The sequence below is a fragment of the Heloderma suspectum genome, chromosome 5 (assembly GCF_057233095.1).
Source record: "Heloderma suspectum isolate Gila_16-S chromosome 5, 16-S_ref, whole genome shotgun sequence".
Taxonomy (NCBI): Eukaryota; Metazoa; Chordata; class Lepidosauria; order Squamata; family Helodermatidae; genus Heloderma; species Heloderma suspectum.
In genome coordinates this window covers 82,828,341-82,851,171 of record NC_139462.1, presented here as the reverse complement: position 1 = coordinate 82,851,171, position 22,831 = coordinate 82,828,341, and positions in this window count along the sequence as shown.

The window sequence follows — 22,831 nt, the reverse complement described above, 5'->3', positions numbered from 1 at the left end:
GATGGAACCTTTAAGGTGTATGACAGTAGCTCCTGCCCTTTTATTTTAGCATCATTCCATAACATTCAAACCATCAGCACTGTAGCGAAAAAAGAGCTACTCTGGGAGGAAAAAAGTCAGACTCTTAAATGATAAATGTGATGAGCAAGGAAGATTAAATGTCTAAAAAGTTTGTCCCAAACTTTTTACAGTGTTTTTCATTTCAAGATCTGTATGAACTTAACCCCCCCCCCCAATTCCTCTGTGGTTCAGGCAGAGCAATATTGGTAAAACTGACAGTGATTTGTTATCATCTCTTTGATTTCAGAACACTGGGGATGCTATAAACAAAGGGCTGAAAGCATTAATTGGTGAGATATATTTAAGTTAATGACAGATTGGATCTCATGGTCTATTTTTGTAAGAGACAAGAATGTATAAGGAATCTTACTGGATTAGGCTAGAAGTGCATCTAGCTGAGCATCCTGTTTTTCACAGTGGCCAACCAGATGCCTATGAGGAGTCCCCAAATAGAGAACCCATAACTAGGTTCAGAAAAATTATGGGGAGCCCACAAGCCAGGCTCAGGAGAAAGTATGAGGATCCCACAAGCCAGGCTCAGGAAAAAATATGGGGATCCCACAAGCCAGGCTCAGGAAAAAAGTATGGGGATCCCACAAGCTAGGCTCAAAAAAAAATGAGGATCCCACAAGCCAGGCTCGGGGAAAAGTATGGGGAGCCTACAAGCTAGGCTTGGAAAAGAAGACATTGTTAAAGTGCTTCTCAAAGGAGAGGCAAGCTTTAAATCCTTCTCCAGCTTGGACTGAAACTCAGACTTAAGGAGAATTGCTGGCTTGCCCCCCTGCAGTGTATTTTTAGCAGCCCTCATTAGTCACTATGGCTGAGACTGAATGACTGAATTAATCCATTTCCAATTTAAACTGTACATTTCAATTATTTTTCCAATCTTTTATAAAAGGAGTATATGCTGCTAAACATGTTATTTTGATGTGTATTTCTATATCTAAACAAAATATTTAGGTCATTTTGAAAACAGCTATTAATTAAGTGGTGACCTAAATCTGACATTGTTTTAATCATCTCAAAGTATCCCTCGCATTGTTGTATAGTTATATCTATTTTAATTAACTAATGAATTGGTTAATTGGCTAAAATGACAATTAATAGGCAATTTCTAGTCCTAATTATATACTAAGACAGCATCTGATTTTTTTTAAAAAGATGTTTTGACCAGAGCCATTTAACTCGGTAGTTAGGGCTACTGATGTTGCTGAGATTCGTAATTAAATTACCTGGTTTGCAATATGAATTTCTCAATCTCACAGTGCTTGACTGCATTATAAATTTAGCAGCTTCCCCACCCCAATTCCTATCTCACTTCGAATGTGAAATGAGATTATTTGAATCCATAGTCATCAGTCAGCAACCTAGATGGCCAAAGCCAGGTGCTTGTTAGGTTGATGCACAAAAGTTCTTTAACGTTAAATCCTTTTCTCTTGCTGAAGCTCTCATTGATCATATGAAACTATGTGAACTACAAAGCCAGCCACTTTGTGGGTAGATTTGCAGAAGTGCTTTAACATTATCCTTACTCTCCTTGAAATTCTTGTTTGATTGTGAACTAAATGGCTAGATCATCCAACTAAGCAGCTTTTTACAACGTGAGTACGGACGGACGAAAGTCCCTTACCTGATCCCGCAGCTTGCTTCGCGGTGGGGGGGGAGGCGCTCCGTTCCTCCCCCCGAAATTCTGGGCAGGGGGGAGGTGCTTGATCCCTCCAGCCAAAATTCTGGCCGGGGGGGAGGCGCCCCGTCCCTCCAGCCGCGAACCTTGTCTCCTGCTGGGATGCAAATGGCGGCGGCCGTAGCCGCCACCATTTGCGTCCCTGCAGTCAGCCATGATAGGCTACATAAATCTTTACATAGCCTATCATGGCTGACTTTGAAAAAAAAAAAAGCGCGTATGCAAATGGCGGCGCCCATGGGCACCGCCATTTGCGTTCCTTATTTGGGCACGTGTAGTCTACGTAAACATTTACGTAGACTACGGCAAAAATAAGGGCAACACAAATAGCGTTGCCCTTATTTTCGCCGTAGTCTACGTAAATGTTTACACAGACTACACGTGCCCAAATAAGGAACGCAAATGGCGGTGCCCATGGGTGCCGCCATTTGCGTACACGCTTTTTTTTTTTCAAAGTCAGCTGTGATAAGCTATGTAAAGATTACGATTAAAATCGTTATATAGCCTATCACAGGGGCGTTTGTTTTTTTTTACTTTGCTTGTAATGGCGGCGGCGGCAGCCGGTCGAAAGACCGGCTGCCGCCCCCGCCCCTGACGAAGACCTGCCGAACCGCCGCCGGGACCGGCTGCCAGGAGGGACATTCGTGAAAGGTAAATCCCATCCCGGGGGGGCGGGGGGGCGGAGAATTTCTCCCCGAACAACCTTCGGAGGACCGAATGCGTTGGCGCTCGGCCCCCCGAAGTTTCGGGGAGAAATTCTCCCCCATCCCTAAAAACATTACAAACTGAAAATATACTTCCCCCTCACAGCTCTCACATGCTATCATCTCCTAAAAATGTACAGCACTCCACTGTCTTCATGACCGCTTTGGTATGCGTCGAGGGCATTGATGAATCAGGTTCCTAGTACTGAAGATAGATTACTGATTTGTGCAGCGGAAGGTGCTACACAGCCCTTATTGGACAACTTTGAGCTCTGTGTATAAGCCTCCTTGCCTTTCTGTTTGAGATCTATGGTGTAAGTATAATCAAGCCAAATCCACTATAAATATATTCTTCTCAAGTCTCATTGAAATGAAATGAAAATATTTAGGAGATGTGCAACAAAATATGTAGGAGTTCTTATTGAGTTCAGTGGTACTTGTGCTGGTAAAACTGTTGCTGGCTTGTGCCCCTTGTTGCTTTTTTAAAAAAAATAAATAAAAATATATTCATTTTATTCAAATACACCTTAAGGCAGTGGAAGTTTCCAACTCTATGAATGGAACTATGAAGTATAACAACACATTTTCCACTGGTTTGTTTGACATTAACGTTGAATAAGGTGGATAACTTCATTAGATCTAAGGCTCAAACTACACGTTAAGTAGAGTTCTGCAATTCTTTTCTCCATAGGTTTTTAAAATGTATCTCAAAGTGGCCAAGGACAGGTCGCCTGGCAGAAAAAAGATGTGCAGGGAGAGGCTGCTTTACCCCTCCTGTCATTTTCCAGCTCAAAATCAGCCTTCCCAAGTTGCTCTCATTTAATCATCCACCTGGGAAAAGTTTCTTTTCCTCTGATCTCCCCAGCTATGGGGGAAATAGAAAGAGTGATTATGAATGGGATGGCAGGTGGAAAGTGGGTTAAGCAGCCTGTTCCCATTCAACTGTCTTCCGGCCAGATACAACCTTCTGAGATAAAAAGCATCCCAGAACTCTGTGTAATATGTCGTTTGAGACTTAAATAATACCATCTTTGCCAGAGAAGGTTACAAATGTAGTTATCATAGTATGATTGCATGATACCAATGTCACAACGATATTTAGATTGTAATCAACAATCAGTACATTGTCTATATGGAAATACAAGTTAATAACTACTAGCCAATACTTTTTATACTTAAAGCTTTAGGTAAATCCTAAGGGTTTACCTCCCAATAGACAGAGGACTGCAAGATCAGAGCCCTCTGTCTATCCTATACCCTGCTGGTGTAGGGTAGACAGCAAAAAAAACCCTCCTGATCCTCCTTTGCTTTACCAGCCTGACCTACCATGTTGTGGATGGAACAGGGGATGGAGAATCTATCGAATCCTGTGGATCTTAGCCTTTCCTCCTCCCTCACTTCCATCCTGTCCCCTAAGCTCTTCCAGCATTACTGTTATGACTTTGGAAGAACAGCCACCATTCTACTTTCTGCACCAGCTGTGAGAGGAATAGTCTGAGGTCGTACCATGCTTACAGCCTCAGAAAGGAGAATCCACCATATTCTATGGTCTGAGATGTTCTCACAGGGACCATAGGATTGTTTTGCCAATTGCAGAATATATCTTAGGGAAATAAATGTCATATCTTTCCTAATTCACCCCCTAATTCACATGGGGGGGGTGAATTAGGAACTGGAGGACTTCAAATTACAGACTCCCATAGTTTAGGAAGCCACTTCAAGCCATGGCCAGATTTGAAAACAGGCTTATCTACAATCCACCTACTAGTCATCTCTCTTTTCCATCTTCCCAACCCCTTCCTGAGCAAAGAAAAGAGAAGAGTGAGGGAGTCTCTGGTGATGAAGAAAACTCATTACAGGCAGGGCAACATGGTTTGGAGGTTTTGCCTGACTCTCAATTTTTGAGCCACAGGAAATTACAAATAAGCTTTCCTGAAAAACGCTTTATAGTTTTTCTCTTTTGAGTATATTTTTATTTATTTTATATGAATGAAATAAACAGTACCAAAATTACCAACAACCTTATCAGTGCTTCAGTTTCCCAGCAATACAATATTGTGATGAGGACACCACAATAACAAAAAGAGAAGAAAAAAGAAAGAGAAAAAAATAAAGGGAAAACGTGAAGAGGAAAGGAAGTGAAGAAAAAAAATTCTTTCACCCTCACTTCCCCCTCTTGTTATTGTTGTTCAGTCATTAAGTCATGTCTGACTCTTCATGACCCCATGGACCATAGCATGCCAGGCCTCCCTGTCCTCCGCTCTCTCCCGGAGTGTGCTCAAGTTCATATTCATTGCATCGGTGATGCTATCTAGCCATCTCATCCTCTGCCGTCCCCTTCTCCTTTTGCCTTCAATCTTTCCCAGCATCAGGGTCTTTTCTAGTGACTTTTCCCTTCGCAATAGGTGGCAAAAATATTTGAGCTTCAGCTTCAGTATCTGTCCTTCCAATGAGCACTCAGGGTTGATTTCCTTTAGGATGGACTGATTTGACCTCCTTGCACTCCAGGGGACTCGTAGGAGTCTTCTCCAGCACCACAGTTTGAAAGCATCAATTCTTCGGTGCTCAGCCTTCCTTATAGTCCAGCTCTCACAGCCACACATTACTATTGGGAAAACCATAGCTTTGATTATATGGACCTTTGTCAGCAAGGTGATGTCTCTGTTACTTACTATGCTGTCTAGGTTTGCCATAGCTTTCCCCCCAAGGTGCAAGCATCTTTTAATTTCATGGCTACAGTCACCATCTGCGGTGATCTTGGAGCCCAAGAAAATAAAACCTGTCACTGCTTCCATTTCTTCCCCTTCTATATGCCAGGAAGTGATGTGGCCAGATGCCATGATCTTAGTTTTTTTAATGTTGAGTTTCAAACCAGCTTTTGCACTCTTTCCTGGAAGATGGGCTGTTGGCTAGGGATGGGTTGCACCTCACAAAGGCTGGGAAGAATGTGTTTGGCCACAGCATGAAGAACTTCATCAGGAGGGCTTTAAACTGAATCCTACGGGGAAGGGAGATGTAATGTTGGGGGTAACAATGGACGTAGGCGCATGCACTGCAATGGAGAGAACAGCTCTGATAGCGTCCAATAATAGTCTTCAGACACAGGTAGGAAGAAAGCCAGACTATGAAGCACATGGTCTTCGATGTCTATATACTAATGCCCAGAGTATGGGAAACAAACAGAACGAACTTGAACTCTTAATACAGGAGGGAAATTATGACTTGATAGGTATAACTGAGACTTGGTGGGATGACTCTCATGACTGGAATACAGCAATTGAAGGATATAACTTGTTCAAAAAGAACAGGAGGAACAGAAAGGGAGGCGGGGTTGCACTGTATGTGAAAAATACATATCTCTGCACAGAAATACAGGAGGAGGAGCTTGGTAGCCCCATCGAGAGCATCTGGGTTGAAATAAATGGAGCAAAGAATAAAAGGAACCTGGTGGTCGGAGTCTACTACCGGCCACCCAATCAAGGAGAAGACAAGGATGAAACTTTTGAAAAGCAAATAGCCAATGTTTTAAGGAAGCATGATGTAGTAGTAATGGGGGACTTCAATTTCCCCGATATTTGTTGGGACACAAATTCTGCAAAACATGGCCCCTCCAGGAAATTCCTGACTTGTGTGGCGGATAACTTCCTCCTACAGAAAGTAGAGGAAGGAACTAGAGGATCGGCTATCCTTGACTTGATCCTAACCAACAGAGATGACTTAGTGGAGAAAGTAGCAGTTACAGGAACTCTGGGGGAAAGCGACCATGTTGTACTTGAGTTCTTGGTTCTAAGGGAAGCAAAAGCCGAGTGTACTCAAACGCGTACCCTGGATTTTAGGAAAGCTGATTTTAATAAACTCAGAACAATGATCAGTAAGGTCCCATGGCAAGCAATGCTAGCGAGAAAAGGAGTCCAAGATGGGTGGGAACTTTTAAAAAAGGAAATTCTCAAGGCACAATCACAAACCATTCCAACAAGAAGAAAAGGTGGAAGACAACAGAAGAAGCCAATGTGGCTTCACAAAAAGCTTAGGGATGACCTGAAAACAAAAAAGGACACATATAGGAAGTGGAAAGAAGGCCAAGTAACAAAGGAAGCGTACAGGCAGGTAGCACAGAATTGCAGGGATGCCGTCAGGAAGGCTAAAGCAGAGAATGAGCTGAGGTTAGCGAGGGATGCTAAAAACAACAAAAAGGCTTTCTTCAGCTATGTGCATAGTAAAAGGCAGAGGAAAGAAATGGTTGTTCAGCTATTAAATAAGGATGGCAAAATGATAACAGAGGACAAAGAAAAGGCAGAGGTGCTCAATTCCTACTTTGGCTCAGTCTTCTCCCAAAAGAGGGTCTATGACCCCCCTGGCAAAGGCGAAGTACAGGCTGAAGGGGCAGGATTGCAGCTTGAGATCGACAGGCATATGGTCAAGGAACACCTCATTACTTTGAATGAGTTCAAATCTCCAGGGCCAGATGAACTGCATCCTAGAGTCATAAAGGAACTGGCAGAAGAACTCTCAGAACCGCTGTCTATTCTCTTTGAGAAATCATGGAGGACCGGGGAAGTGCCAGATGACTGGAGGAGGGCTAACGTTGTCCCTATCTTCAAAAAGGGTAAAAAGGAGGAACCTGGGAACTACAGACCAGTCAGTCTGACATCAATCCCTGGGAAAATTCTGGAGCAGATCATAAAGCAATCCATCTGGAAGCACCTTGACAACAATGCCGTGATTACTCGAAGCCAACATGGATTTGTCAAAAACAAGTCCTGCCAGACAAATCTGATCTCATTTTTTGATCAAGTCACCTCCCTTGTAGACCGTGGGAATGCTGTAGACATCATATACCTCGACTTCAGCAAAGCTTTCGACAAAGTGCCCCATGATCTCCTGATGAGCAAACTAGCTCAAAGTGGGCTAGATGAAACAACGATCCGGTGGATCCACAGTTGGCTACAGAATCGGACTCAAAGAGTGCTTATCAATGGGACCTTCTCAAGCTGGGGAGAGGTAACGAGTGGGGTACCGCAGGGCTCAGTCCTGGGCCCAGTGCTCTTCAACATTTTTATTAATGACTTGGAGGAGGAGGTGCAGGGAATGCTGATCAAATTTGCAGATGACACAAAATTGGGAGGGATAGCTAATACTTTGGAAGACAGAAACAAAATTCAGAGTGATCTGGATAGACTGGAGTGCTGGGCAGAAAACAACAGAATGACATTTAATAGGGACAAATGCCAAGTTCTGCACCTAGGAAAAAGAAACCAAATGCACAGTTACAAGATGGGGGATACGTGGCTCAACCACACTACGAGCGAGAAGGATCTTGGAATTGTTGTCGATCACAAGCTGAATATGAGCCAACAATGTGATGTGGCTGCAAAAAAGGCAAATGCTATTTTGGGCTGCATTCATAGAAGCATCGCTTCCAAATCCCGGGAAGTACTAGTTCCCCTCTACTCAGCACTGGTTAGGCCTCATCTGGAGTACTGTGTCCAGTTCTGGGCACCACACTTTAAGAAGGATGCAGACAAGCTGGAGAGGGTTCAAAGGAGGGCAACAAAGATGATCAGGGGACTGGAAACAAAGCCCTATGAAGAGAGACTGAAAGAACTGGGCATGTTTAGCCTTGAGAAGAGAAGACTGAGGGGAGATATGATAGCACTCTTCAAGTACTTGAAAGGTTGTCACAGAGAAGAAGGCCAGGATTTCTTCTTTATCATCCCAGAGTGCAGGACACGGAATAATGGGCTCAAGTTACAGGAAGCCAGATTCCGACTGAACATCAGGAAAAACTTCCTGAGTGTCAGAGCAATACGGCAATGGAACCAATTACCTGGGGAGGTGGTGGGCTCTCCCACACTGGAGGCCTTCAAGACGAGGCTGGACAGCCATTTGTCAGGGATGCTCTGACTTGGCTTCCTGCATTGAGCAGGGGGTTGGACTCGATGGCCTTGTAGGCCCCTTCCAACCCTACTATTCTATGATTCTATGATTCTCCTCTTTCACCCTCAACAAGAGGCTCTTTAGATCCTCTTCACTTTCTGCCATTAGGGTGGTATCGTCTGCATATCTGAGGTTGCTGATAATTCTCCTGGCAAACTTAATTCTGACCTGTGATTCATCCAACCTGGCGTTTCTCATGATGTACTCTGCATATAAGTTAAATAAGCAGGGCGACAATATGCAGCCTTGTTGTACTCCTTTCCCAATTTGGAACCAATCGGTTGTTCCATGTCTGGTTCTTACTGTTGTTTCTTGACCCTCGTACAGGTTTCTCAGGAGACAGGTAAGGTGGTCTAGTACTCCCATCTCTTTAAGAATTTGCCAGAGTTTGTTGTGGTCCACACAATCAAAGGCTTTAGCATAGTCAATAAAGCAGAAATAGACGTTTTTCTGGAATTCTCTTGCTTTCTCCATGATCCAGCGAATGTTGGCAATTTGATCACTAGTATCTCTGCCTAGCTTGAACCCAGCTTGTACTTCCAGTAGTTCTCGGTTCACATACTGCTGAAGCCTAGCTTGTAGGATTTTGAGCATCACCTTGCTGGCATGTGAAATGAGCGCAATTGTACGGTAATTTGAACCCTCTTTGGCGTTGCCCTTCTTTGGAATTGGAATGTAAACTGACCTTTTCAAGTCTTGTGGCCACTGTTGAGTGTTCCAAATTTGTTGGCATATTGAGTGCAGCACTTTAACAGCATCATCTTTTAGGATTTTAAATAGCTCAGCTGGAATACTGTCATCTCTGCTAGCTTTGTTGTTAGTAACGCTTCCTAAGGCCCACTTGACTTCACTGTCTAGGATGTCTGGCTCAAGTTCAGTGACCGCGCTATCATGGCTATCAGGGACATTCAGATCTTTCCTGGATAGTTCTTCTGTGTATTCTTTCCACCTCTTCTCAATCTCATCTGCTTCTGTTAGGTCCCTGCCTTCTTTGCCCTTTATCATGCCCGTCTTTGCACAAAATGTTCCCTTCATATCTCCAATTTTCTTGAAAAGATCTCTAGTCTTTCCCATTCTGTTGCTTTCCTCGATTTCTTTGCATTGTTTGTTTAAGAAGGCCTTCTTGTCTCTCCTTGCTATTCTCTGGAACTCTGCATTCAGTTGGATATATCTTCCCCTTTCTCCTTTCCTTTTCACTTCCCTTCTTTCCTCAGCTACTTGTAAAGGCTCATTAGACAGCCACTTGGCTTTCTTGCATTTCTTTTTCTTTGGGATGGATTGAGTTGTTGCCTCCTGAACAATGTTACGGACCTCTGTCCATAGTTTCTCTATGCACTCTGTCTACCAGGTCTAATCCCTTAAATCTATTCCTCCACTGTATTTTCATAAGGGATATGATTTAGGTCATACCTGAATGGTTTAGTGGTTTTCCCTACGTTCTTCAATTTTAGGGATGTACGAAAGTCACTTACCTTTTTGCGGAATTGATTCACGGTTGGGGGGGAGGTGCTCCGTCCCTCCCCCTGGAATCCTCGATGGGGGGGAGGCGATCCAGTCCTCCCCCCTGGAATCCTGCCTGGCTGGCTCTGCTCCGTGGCGGCTCCACGGAGCAGCTGGCCAGGGCCATCCACAGCCGGCTTCCAGCCGCGGACGGGCTGCTGCGGCCCCAAATGGCGGCCGCCGTAGCGGCTGCCATTTACGTCCTTCCAGGCTGCTGTGATAGGCTACATAAGTATTTACGTAGCCTATCATGGCATGCCCCCCCAAAATGGTGTATGCAAATGGCGGCAGCTACGGCGGCCGCCATTTGCGTTCCCTATTTTTTGCCGTTCTAGCCTATGTAAATATTTATGTAGGCAATTACGGTGAAAAAAAAGGGAACCACAAATAGCATTTGTGTTTCTTTCTTTTTTTGCTGTAAAAGCCTACGTAAATATTTAAGTAGGATAAAACGGCGGGGGGGAAAAAGAACGCAAGTAGTGCCCACTATGCTATTCGTGGTTCTTTTTTTTTTCGCCATAATTGCCTACGTAAATATTTATGTAGGCTAGAATGGCGAAAAATAGGGAACACAAATGGCGGCCACCGTAGCCACCGCCATTTCGTACACCGTTTTTTGTGGGGAGGCATGCTGTGATAGGCTACGTAAATACTTACGTAGCCTATTATGGCAGACTGGAAGGACACAAATGACAGCCACAGCAGCCCAGCCGCGGCCGGCCAGGAGACCAGCCGCTGCCGCTGGAACCACTGCCGCATCCGCCACATCCGCCTCAGGTAAGTTCCATCCCGGGGGATTCTGTGGGGGGGGCAGGAGGGCAGGAGGCCATTCCGCCACAGATTCCGGATTCTTTAGAATCCGGCCTCACAGGAATCCGTGGCGGAATTCTCTCCCATCCCTATTCAATTTAAGCCGAAATTCTGCAACAAGAAGCTCATGATCTGAGCCACAGTCAGCTCCAGGTCTGGTTTTTACTGACTGTATAGTATAGCGCTTCTCCATCTTTGGCTGCAAAGTAGGGATGGTGGAGAATTTCTCCCTGACTCTTCAGGAGGCTGAATGCCAGTGCATTCGGCCCCCCCAAATTGGAGGGAAATTCTCAGCCAGCCCCCTGTCCCCCCCAGGATGGGACTTACCGTGGCCGAATGTCCCTCTCGGCGGCGGGTCCCAGCGGCGGTTCGGCGGCGGTTCATCGGGGGCGGGGGCTGCGGCCGGTCTCCTGACCGGCTGCCACCACCGCCATTGCAAAAAAAAAAGTGCGGTAAAAAAAACACACACACCCGTGATAGGCTACGTAACGATTTACGTAGCCTATCACAGCTAGATTTCCAAAGTCAGCTGTGATAGGCTACGTAAATCTTCGCCCATCCCTACTGCAAAGTACATAATCAATCTGATTTCAATATTGACCATCTGGTGATGTCAATGTGTACAGTCACCTCTTGTGCTGTTGGAAAAGAGTGTTTGCTATGATCAGCGTGTTCTCTTGGCAAAACTCGATTAGCCTTTGTCCTGCTTCATTTTGTACACCAAGGCCATGCTTGCCTGTTATCCTGGTGATTTCTTGACTTCCTACTTTAGCATTCCAATTCCCTATGATGAAGAGGACATGTTTTTTCATTGTTTCTTCTAGAAGGTGTTGTAGGTCTTCATAGAACTGACCAACCTCAGCTTCTTCGGCCTCAGTGGTTGGGGCATAGACTTGAATTACTGTGATGTTGAATGGTTTGCCTTGGATTCGTACTGATTTCGTTCTATCGTTTTTGAGATTGTACCCCAGTACTGCTTTTCCCACCCTTTTGTTGACTATGAGTGCTACTCCATTTCTTCTAAGGGATTCTTGCCCACAGAAGTAGATATAATGGTCACCTGAATTAAATTCACCCATGCTTGTCCATTTTAGTTCGCTGATTCCCACGGCATAGCTTTTGGCTTCACTGAGTTACGCAAGCCCCTTCGCCACAACAAGGCAGTGATCCATGAAGGGGGCTCCCCCCTCTCCCTCCCCCCAAAAGAATTGAGTTTAAGCTCCAACACCTCCCCCCCGGTCTCCAATGTCATTCTATTTTAAAGACTATATCTATAACCTTAACAATCTTACAATTTAATAAAAAACCTTACATTTCTATATCATATCATCAATCTTATATCAAACAAAGATGTCTAGATTTCATTCCCAAAAGCCTAGTATTATTATTAGTAATATATATATATATATATATATATATATATATATTATATAATAATAAAACTTAGTATAAACCTTCAACATTCAGTAATATATTTTATTCTAGATATATTACCTATTTTAAAATAAAAGCAAGAAAAAGCAAGAAAAAATAAGAAATGAAAGAAAATAAGCATATATATTCATATATCTTCTGAATTAGCCTGGCTCATATAGGCTAAATAGAAACAATTAACAAAGCTTGTTTAAATATTCCAGTTCATGGGGTTGTATCAAGATTCTTACACATTTTTACGCTCAGCCAAGCCTCCACCATTTCATGATTTTGAAACTTCGTAATCTGACCTTCAGACACAATGCAAAGAGTAGTAGGGATGGACGAAAGTCCCTTACCTGATTCCGAAACTTGCTTCTCGGTGGGGGGGAGGTGCTCCATCCCTCCCCCCGAAATTCTGGCCGGGGGGGAGGCGCTCCGCCACTCTCCCCTGAAATTCTGGCCGGGGGGAGGTGCCCTGCCCCTCCCCCCTGAAATTCTGGCTGGGGGGGAGGCACCCCATCCCTCCGGCCACGAAACCTCGTCTCCTGCCGGGACGCAAATGGCAGCGGCCATAGCCGCTGCCGTTTGCATCCCTGCAGTCAGCCGTCATAGGCTACGTAAACATTTACGTAGCCTATCACGGTGTTTTCTAAAAAACTAGCTGTGATAGGCTACGTAAATCTTTACTTAGCCTATCACATTTCTTTGTTTTGTTTTGTTTTTACTTGGAAATGGTGGCAGTCGGAAGACCGGCTGCCACCGCCAAACCGCCGCCGAGCCGCCGCCAGAGCCGCCGCCGCCAGGGACATTCGAGCAGGGTAAGTCCCATCCCGGGGTGGGGGGGCAGACCATTTCTCCACCAATTTCGGGGGGCCAAATGCGCTGGCATTCTGCCTCCCCAAGATTCATGGAGAAATTCTCTGACATCCCTAAAGAGTAGTAGGATATTTTAAGTAGTATTGTAAGTTCATTCGTTTTGCCAAGTTCTTTGCTTTGATAAATTGCCTTCTTTTATCCTCCACCTCTTTGATGTAGTCAGGAAATAACATAACTTTATCTTGTCTCCAGGAAAGACTTCGAGCTTCTCTTGCCAAGCATAGGATATAATTCTTTGTATAGACCTTTGCAAATTCAGCTATGATGGTGTAAACAGTCCCTTTAGCATTTGGCAAATGAAATGCCTGCTCAATATCAAGTAAATAATCAGATGGAATAGGCAGTACCTCATGCAAAAGTTTATCCACAAAAACAAGCAATTTTACATCATTAGGCAAATTTTTAATCCCCAAAATACATACATTGGATCTCTTCATGAAGCCTCCAGTTTAGGGATGTACAAAAATCACTTACCTTTTCAAAGGGTGACATTCGTGGTGGGAGGGAAATTAAAAAATAAAAAAAATCCATTTTTTACTGGAAATGGCTACGGCAGCAGCCGGTCAGAAGACCGGCCGCCGCCGCTGCTGCTGCCGCACCACCGCCGGATCTGCTGCTGGAGCCACCGCCTCCAGGAAGATCCGCCCTAAGTAAGTCCCGTCCCAGGGGGGCGGGGGGGCAGACCATTCCGCAACCAATTTCAGGGGGCCGAATGCGCTGGCATTCGGCCTCCCCGAGATCCGTGGCCAAATTCTCTGACATCCCTACTCCAGTTGAGAAATTCTATCAGAGGTGTTTTTAAAATAGATTTGAGTCATAGTTTCATTTCCAGCCACATGGTCTTCAAGCTCATTAATTTTATCTCCATTTTTTGTTGTGATGCATTAATTAAATCTACAGCTCCTTGCACGATGGTGATGGAATTTTGTTTTAAATCCAGCCTCTTGACCTGCTCCATAAATTGTGAAGATAAAGTCTTTATCAGCGTAAATAATTTCCCTATACCTTCTGTCTTTGACATTTTAGACACAGAGGATGCGGGGGGAGTGGTGTCAGCTCCTTTCTTCTCCTCAGCGCAGACATATTTCTCTCACACAGATCTTACAGGTCCTCAGATGTTCTCAAATATTGTTAACGTTTCTTAAATCTAGGGATGTACGAAAGTCACTTACCTTTCACGGATTATGTTTATGGGGGGGGCGTTCCGTTCCTCCTCCCGGAATCCTTGACGGGGGGGGGAGGCGCTCCGTTCCTCCCCCCTGGAAACCTTCATGGCCGGCTGTGCTCTGCAGCAGCTCTGTGGAGCAGCCGGCCAGGCCCAGCCCACCCAGAGTCATCCGCAGCTGGATTTCCGGCCGCGGAGGGCTCTGGGGAAAAAAAAAACACCATGTATGCAAAAGGCGGCAGCTATGGCTGCCACCATTTGTGTTCCTTAGTTTGGGCCGTCTTAGTCTACGTAAATATTTGCATAGACTAAGACGGCGAAAATAAGGGGAACGCAAATAGCGTAGCTGATGCTATTTGCGTTCCCCTTATTTTTGCCGTCTTAGTCTATGTAAATATTTGCATAGACTAAGATGGCCCAAACTAAGGAACGCAAATGGCGGTGGCCGTAGCCGCCGCCATTTGCGTACGCCTTTTTTTTTTTTACCCAGACTAGGGATGTCAGAGAATTTTGCCATGAATCTCGGGGAGGCCGAATGCCAGTGCATTTGGCCCCCCCAAAATCGGTGGCAAAATGACCTCCCCACCCACCAACCCCCAGGACGGGACTTACCTTGGGTGAATCTCCCTGGCGGCGGTGGCTCCGGCAGCGGTTCGGTGGTTCGGCTGCCGCCACCACCATTTCCAAGTTTTTTTTTTAAAAAAATGTGATAGGCTACGTAAAGATTTACGTAGCCTATCACGGCTAGATTTTTTTAAAATACCGTGATAGGCTACCTAAATTTTTACATAGCCTATCACGGCTGAGTTAAAAACAAAAACCAAAACCGCGCGTACGCAAATGTGGGAAGCTTCCAGAGTGACATCGCTCCAGACTGGAAGTCCTCGCTTTATGGTCCTTGCCCCAGCCAGTGGCTCTGTGGAGTTGCCACAGAGCAGAGCCAGCCAGGGAGGATTCTGGGGGGAGGGTTGGAGCGCCTCCCCCCCACCGCGGATTGCCCGGTGCAGAGCCAGGTAAGAGTTTTGTACATCCCTAGTTTTTAAGCGCAAAGCTGCCTCTCTGGGCCAAAGCAGTTGTTCTATAAATTGTCCCCCACTCCTCATGGCTAGAATACATAGGAGAAAATCCCAGTAGTGCCATTTTTTTCTTATGTTCCAGCTGTGTGGGGTGGGGGTGATCAAGACCAATTGAACTGGGTAGTAAAAACAGAAGTCTTCCCTCCCTATGTGCAGCATTTCTGATAAGGATTGACTCCTCCCCCGCAACATGACTGTAATTAACCAAAGCTAAAGCAGATATGTAGCTATATATTTACGTATTTACAGAATGTTTCCTTTGGTCCTGGGTACCTGCATCCAGCTGTATACTTTTCTGAAACATGATCTTAATTTGGAATATAATATTAGCATATGCATCTTTTGGAAACACTGTTTTCTTAAGTGGGCTTCCTATTTGGGGTGGCTTGGCGTGAGCCAAGTTAAGCTGGTACAGCAGGACTGAGCAGGTATAACACCGGCATGACATGACATGACATTGTCTAGGACAGGTCAATGAAAAAATTGGAAAAGAGAAAAGACAGGATCTCCAATTACAACTCAACAAAACAAGGTGAAGTGACCTTACAGAACTGCACTTAATCAATATGTTATATAAAAGAAGTAAATATATAGTGGTTTATAAACATGTATATACCAAATAAGGCACAATTGATTATGCACACCAAATTAGAGAGGAAGTAAATATTTCCAATGCATATACATCATATCAAACTTATCAATCTCATATCAAATGTATTGATCATTTCCAATCATATCAAACATATCAGTATCATATCAAACATTTCTGTCCAATGGAACCCCAGTGTGTTATCGTTTCAACTAGGAATAGTCTTCTTCAGGAACTATATAGACCATTATTTTTAGTTATGTATACAGTATAACATACTATGAAAACTGATATCATAAAAAATAACTTCCTAAATATTATAAATTTTCAGTGGTGTAACAGTCAATTTAATAAGGCAAAATAGCAAAATATATTCTAAACTGTGACTGAAATAATTAATCTGGAGAAAACGTCACTGCAAGTGGAGATGGGTCAAAGAAGAATCAAATAACAAGGCTTGGGTTGAAAATTGGGCCACATTTATTGAAATTCTATCTGCAAAGAGGTACCTAGGATGGGCAGCTGACTGTGCCAGCAACTAGCTGGCAATTCTTGGGCGAAAGCACACCCAGCCTGAGGGGTGGCGTCGATCTCGCAGTTGCCACCCCTCCGGACTGCCCCTTCTGGGGGAGGTAGACCTTCCCCTGTCACCCCCAACCCGGTGCCGCACAACACCTGGGTGAGTGAGGAGGGTTGGTCTCCCAGGCAACCCTTATCCCCCCACTGAGCCACACAACCAGTTCGGGGGGCCTCAGGCATCACCTGCTGTCACCATAAGGTGCCTCTGCATGCACACCATCCCTAATCTCTTTCTGCTTTTGCCCATCCTAGCTGCAAACTGAAAAGTGACCAATGAGAGATTGGAACATATTCGCCTACTGGATGCACCCTAGCCCCAATTAGGGATGTACGAAAGTCACTTACCTTTTCACGAAATGTGATTTGAGGTGGGGGGGAGGCGCTCCGTCCCTCCCCCTGAAATTCTGGCTGGGGGGGAGGTGCTCTGTCCCTCTCCCCCGAAATTCTGGCCGGGGGGGAGGCGCTCCGTCCCTCCCCCCCAAATTCTGGCCGGGGGAGAGGCGCTCCATCCCTCCCCCCTGAAATTCTGGCTGGGGGGGAGGCGCTTCGTCCCTCCCCCCCCAAATCCTGGCCGGCCAGGTCCGCAAATGGCGGCGGCTGTAGCCGCCGCCGTTTGTGTCCCTGCAGTCAGCTGTGATAGGCTACGTAAATGTTTACGCAGCCTATCATGGCTGAGTAAAAAAAACACACGCGTGTACGCAAATGGTGGCGCCCATGGGCGCCGCCATTTGCTTTCCTTATTTTGGCACGTCTAGTCTACGTAAACATTTACATAGACTACGGCAAAAATAAGGGGAACGCAAATAGCATAGACGCTACGCTATTTGCGTCCCCCTTATTTTTGCCGTAGTATATGTAAACATTTACGTAGACTAGACATGCCAAAATAAGGAACGCAAATGGTGGTGCCCATGGGCGCCGCCATTTGCGTACGCGAGTTTTGTTTTTTTGTTTTTACTCAGCTGTGATAGGCTACGTAAACATTTACGTAGCCTATCACGGTATTTTTTAAAAATCTAGCCATGATAGGCTACGCAAATCTTTATGTAGCCTATCACATTTTTTGTTTGTTTGTTTTTTTACTGGAAATGGTGGTGGCGGCAGCCAGTCGGAAGACCGGCCGCTGCTGCCGCCGCCGAACCGCCGCCGACCTGCTGCCGGAGCCGCCACCGCCAGGAAGATTCACCCAAGGTAAGTCCCATCCTGGGGGGCACGGGGGGGGCAGAACGTTTGGCCACCGATTTTGGGGGGCCGAATGTGCTGGCATTCGGCCTCCCCGAGATTCGTGGTGAAATTCTCTGACATCCCTAGCCCCAATAACAGTGTGAAGTAGACAGTTGTGATATATTGATTAAGCACAGTTCTGTAATGTCCCTTGTACCTTGTGTAATTTTACTGAAATGAAAAAACTGGAACATCCAGAGCTCAGTTTGTGTGAGCTACCTCTGCCTAATTTGTCTGACTCCCTCCTCCCACTAGTCTTTCACCCCACATCCCTGATCTTTCCTGAGGATTCCCCAACATTCAGGAGATGGTTTTGCGGGGTGCAGGGAGATACAGTGGGGAGGAGAGGAGAGGTGGGAATTCCCATTGAATGAGCATCCTGGTGCTCACACTGTATTGGATTCAACCCAATGTTTCCTAAGAATGCATTGCATTAAACACCCAGTGAAGCCCACAATCAAAGCATGTGGCTAGATGCATACACTCAGAAGGAGCTTTGCCTCTTTTTAACAAAACAAATAATGTAATGTGACAGGCTCTTGCAGAGGTCCATGTCATGCAACCCAATTATCTCAAAGGCCCTAGAAGTAGACCCAGTTTCTGGGAAAAGAGTATCTGGTAAATATCTGTATCTGTATCTATATCTATCTATATCTATTATCTGTCTATAGATAATTAGCAGAGACTCTTCTTATAGACAATGTTTTATTAACAATTTCCTTTCTAATATTATGTTTCAAAACAAACTGAAGTCAGTGAAGAGTTCTTCATGCTATACTTCACTTTATACTGCACTGTAGACTTCTCTCAGTGACTCAGAAAATGTTTAAGTCCCCATTATAACACAACAGAAACAGCACCGAGGGGACCAAGAATCTGCCATGAACAATTTTTACTGCTTTATCTATAGACAGCGTAACACTAAATGTTAAGGCAAAGTGAGCAGAAGAGGCTGTTTTGCTACCGATTAAGAGCTAGATGTTGTATTCCCCTCCCCCAACAGATCCTCCCAAATTACTACCTTCTATTGTTTTTATGTTTTTTATGTTTTTATTTTTTTCAGGCCCTTTAGAGAGCTCAAGTTCTAATTCTCAAGGTTGTCTTTGAATCTGAGTGCATTTTTTTAAGCCAAGAGTCCCAGTACTTAATCATATGTTTCTCAGTTTTATGTGCTACGTTATGTGGATATCTAGAGAGCTGCAATAAAATTAGAAGAATTAGCAACAATGTTTTCACTAATTGTTTTTTCTCCAGCATTGCTATGTGCTTCAGAGAGAATGAAATGCATGTTTGTGACAAATAAATGGGTGGAAATATAACTGCCATCTAAGAAATAAATGAAGGAAACATTGAAATTTGCTCCTTTACCCTCAGGTCTTGCCTCAACAGTGTTACTGACTGAGATATTTATAATGAAGTGGGCAGGTTATGTTAGCCATTGGGGAAAATTGGGGAAAATGTCACCCATAGTTCACCCATTAAGCCTGACCCAGATTCCAAGTATAACGGACATATAATGAGTAAAGAACAAGATACTTTAAAAAACTGAAGCTCAGAAAAACAGAAATAGACAAATGCTTGTTTTTAGTCAAATGATCAGGTGTTTCTTATCTTCATAGTTGCTTACAAAATAATAAAGCTAAGATCTCAAGTATGACTTAATTTTTCATTTTTAATGGATGAAAAACAGTCAAATGAATGTCGCTTAATATGTACTCCAGACATTAGTATGCATTTTACTAACTATTGTGATATTTGCTCTGGGTGTGGTGAAGTTAGGGATGGCGCGGGCTCCTGTTTCAGTCCCTCGGTGCCCGCACCTCCAGAGCTGTGCCTGCCAAGTCCTTCCTCTGCTTCCTGGTCCCCAGACTGCCCTCCCGCATTTGGTAAGCAGCCCACAACTTACCCAGGCCCATCCACTTCTGTCCCGATTGCCATGTTTTTTAAAAAAATGTCTATGTTCCCACATAGACTTATATGCAAAAAGCACAGTGAATTGCCCACATACTCTAGATTCACAGTGCTATTTTGTGTATAAGTCTATGGGCGTAGGCTGCCAATTGTCATGTTTTTGAGGGGGACTCGAGTACAGCCCGGAGAGCCAGCAAGCAGGAGCAGGGGCTGGGTGGGCACCTGGAGAACCTGGATGGGCTGGCTCCAGGTTTTGGGGGCTCCTGGGCAAGGCTGCCACAATAGGCCCCCTCCCTCAGTGAGTCTAGCTTCTTGCCACCCTTGTCTCCAGTTGCTATTGCTCCCCCTCTTTCTCATCATTGCTACTTCTTGCTTGACAGGCAGAGAGCCAGTGAACAAGCAGGCAATGGCTTCTACATCTGCTCCTCCTTACTGCTACTGTTGTCTGAATGAGACAACAGTAGCAGTAATGAGAGGCAGGTGAACAAGCAGGTTGCAATGGTGAGGAAGAGCAAGTCTAGGGGGGGCCTTGTCAATGGGCCTCTGTGTGTGGGCCCTCAGCAAGTGCCCAACTATGCCTATCCTTGATGATAACCCTGGTGTGGTATATTTAGATAATGCAGCAAGAATTTCCCCCTCTTAAATATATTAGAAAACTGTAAGAAACTCCATGAATACCTACTATGGTATTCACAGAAATGTGTGAATATGATGTCTGGCTTCATTTAGACAAAATGCATCACATGTTTTGTGCTCCTGGCTGTGTTGATTAAACAAATTTAATGAATGGAAAAATAAAATGTAACGAAAAGTTAATTATGCTTCTTTACATTTTCTGTCCTAAGCCTATTTACAATTTATTCCATTGGAAACATGAAGCCAAAACAATGCTTTATTCCATTAAGGCAGTCTCTTACCAGTGCATCACTAAAAGCTACACAGAAAAACAGAGTGCTGTTTCCAAATGAAAATTCCAAAGGTTATGGATGGGCTGTAGTTATATCCCACTACTGTGCAAAGGCACTCCATTACACCCAAACTGTCGATATATTAAGCAAGCTGGTGTTTAAAACAAATGTAATGTGCTGAGAATGCATGTCTCAGTTTTGATCTCAGCATCAGAAAGAAGACACCCTCTTTTTGTTCTTGTTTCGTTGTTGTTCTGGCGATGAAAGTATCCAGTAAAATTAGTCTATATTTTAAAAGCACTTAGGGAGGAAATATGTTTTGATATAAATGCAGCTAAAAAAGAGCAATACAACCTATTAGACATGTTACTTATGATTCTCGCAAGGGGTAACATTATATCTCTCTGCACATCTAGGTTTTACCAGTGTGTGCATATTTTTTAATCTGAAGCCTAGATTTGAAGTGTGAATGGTCTTCCCTGAATACACTTTAACTCTGAATGGCTATGGCTTTAGAATGTTGATTCATGTAATTGCTTTTTCTTGCTATTACCATGTTACTTTTTCTATTTCAGGCTATGCTACTCAGCTACTTCAGGGAGCTGTTGGTAGAAAACAAATAACAATTTAAACCATGGATGGCATTTGAAAAAAAGAAAGATCAAAAGCTGATTGTCCCAAAATGTAAATGCCACTTCATGCAACCATTGAGAATATAGTAGGTTCTATGAATGCTCTGTCCCAAGCCAATATTATAGTTGGATGAGACATTGCTCGCCTGATATTTGGAAGGTTTGAGTAAGCTCTTTGGATTTTTTCCATAATGGACATGTACGTACATTGGGTCCACTATAGAGCTTTCATTCAACCCCTCTACTATGCAGTTTAAGCTGAAAAATATAGACTTCCATAATCTAAGTGACCATGTAATCTGTCTTGTCCATAGGAAAAGCCTATATGCTTTACATAACAATTTGATAGTCAGCTTCTTACAATTCTGCCCCATGAAATCAAATCACTGAATTTCATCTGACAGCTCATTCCAAAATCTTCTCATCTCCTCCACTTATTTGACAAATGGGTTTCTTATTGTTTCAGACTGTACAAAGAATTATGTATCACACTATGCCCAAGATTAATTAGAGTTATTTTCAAGCATCCTAAGTGATGTGGCCAACAGGAAGTGCTTTCTGAATCTAATGGGAGGCTTCTACTATCTATCTTTTCAGAATCATCCATCATTTAGAAACTTTCATAGGCAACCATTGCAAAGCACTCAGAGCCTTTGCTGGTACTACTACCATCAAACAATCAGATGCTGAATGAGAAATATCAGATTTAATGGCATTACTCCTATCCTGTCACTCTTTTAATTGCCCAGGAGGTCATCAGTTTCTTTTCTTCTTTGGCTGAAATCTCCTTCTATGATACTCATTTTCTGTTTTCAGATTGTCTCCTTCTATGTATGTCTAGATCTTTTCTCATCAGTAATTTTCTCATCAGCAACAGTAATTTTACTGCACAAGTCCAGTAAATAGATTTCAAACAAAAACAAAATCTTAAGGTTGCCCTTATTCACTGATACAGATTTTGCATGTAAGTATGATTTATTTTTTACTCAAATTTGCCTCGTTTGGACCTCTGAATGTGAATACAAATGCGAGTACCTTTTTGGGGAAAAGCTTGCATATTCCAGAACTTGTGTTCACGTTAAAAAAATGCACACTTTGAAAAATGTGCACTTTAAAAATGCTCTCTCTCTCTCTGCATTTACATGCTTTAGTCTATGGGGAAAAGTGCACATTTGGGTGCGCATTTTCAAAAAATATCTATCAAAATGTACACTTTTCCTGTTCAAATGAAAAGAAAAACAAATTGCAATTAAAAAATAAGAGTAAGGCAATCCTAGCTTCAAGGTGGAGTTCAGAGAATATTGGCAGTCTTGAACATCACTGATTCTCCTGTCTCTATTTGCGTGTTTGCTAGTCCATTTTTTAAAAAGAATATTCTTATGGTCTTTCCTTTAAGTACATATAAAATTTATAAATGCACATTTTAGTCAGTCATGTATCATCTGTATTTTCCTTTTAACTCCCACTTTGAAAGGATTACACTTCATAAGAGGCTTCAATGCTTTACTAATTGTGGCTGTAAGCTTTGTCAGGATTAATGTAAGAATGGGTGAATCTATGTATTTCTGGTCAATGCCACTTTTGCATGTTTTTACCCATAATTTCATTCCATTCACTTTCTGTATGCATCTGTGATTTACATATTTTTCAAAACAAAAATATGTATTTTAATACATAATGTGTGTATTATCTAAAATACTATTTTAACACATATTTAAATGTGTATATCATCAAAATATATATTTTAAATTGAGGATTGA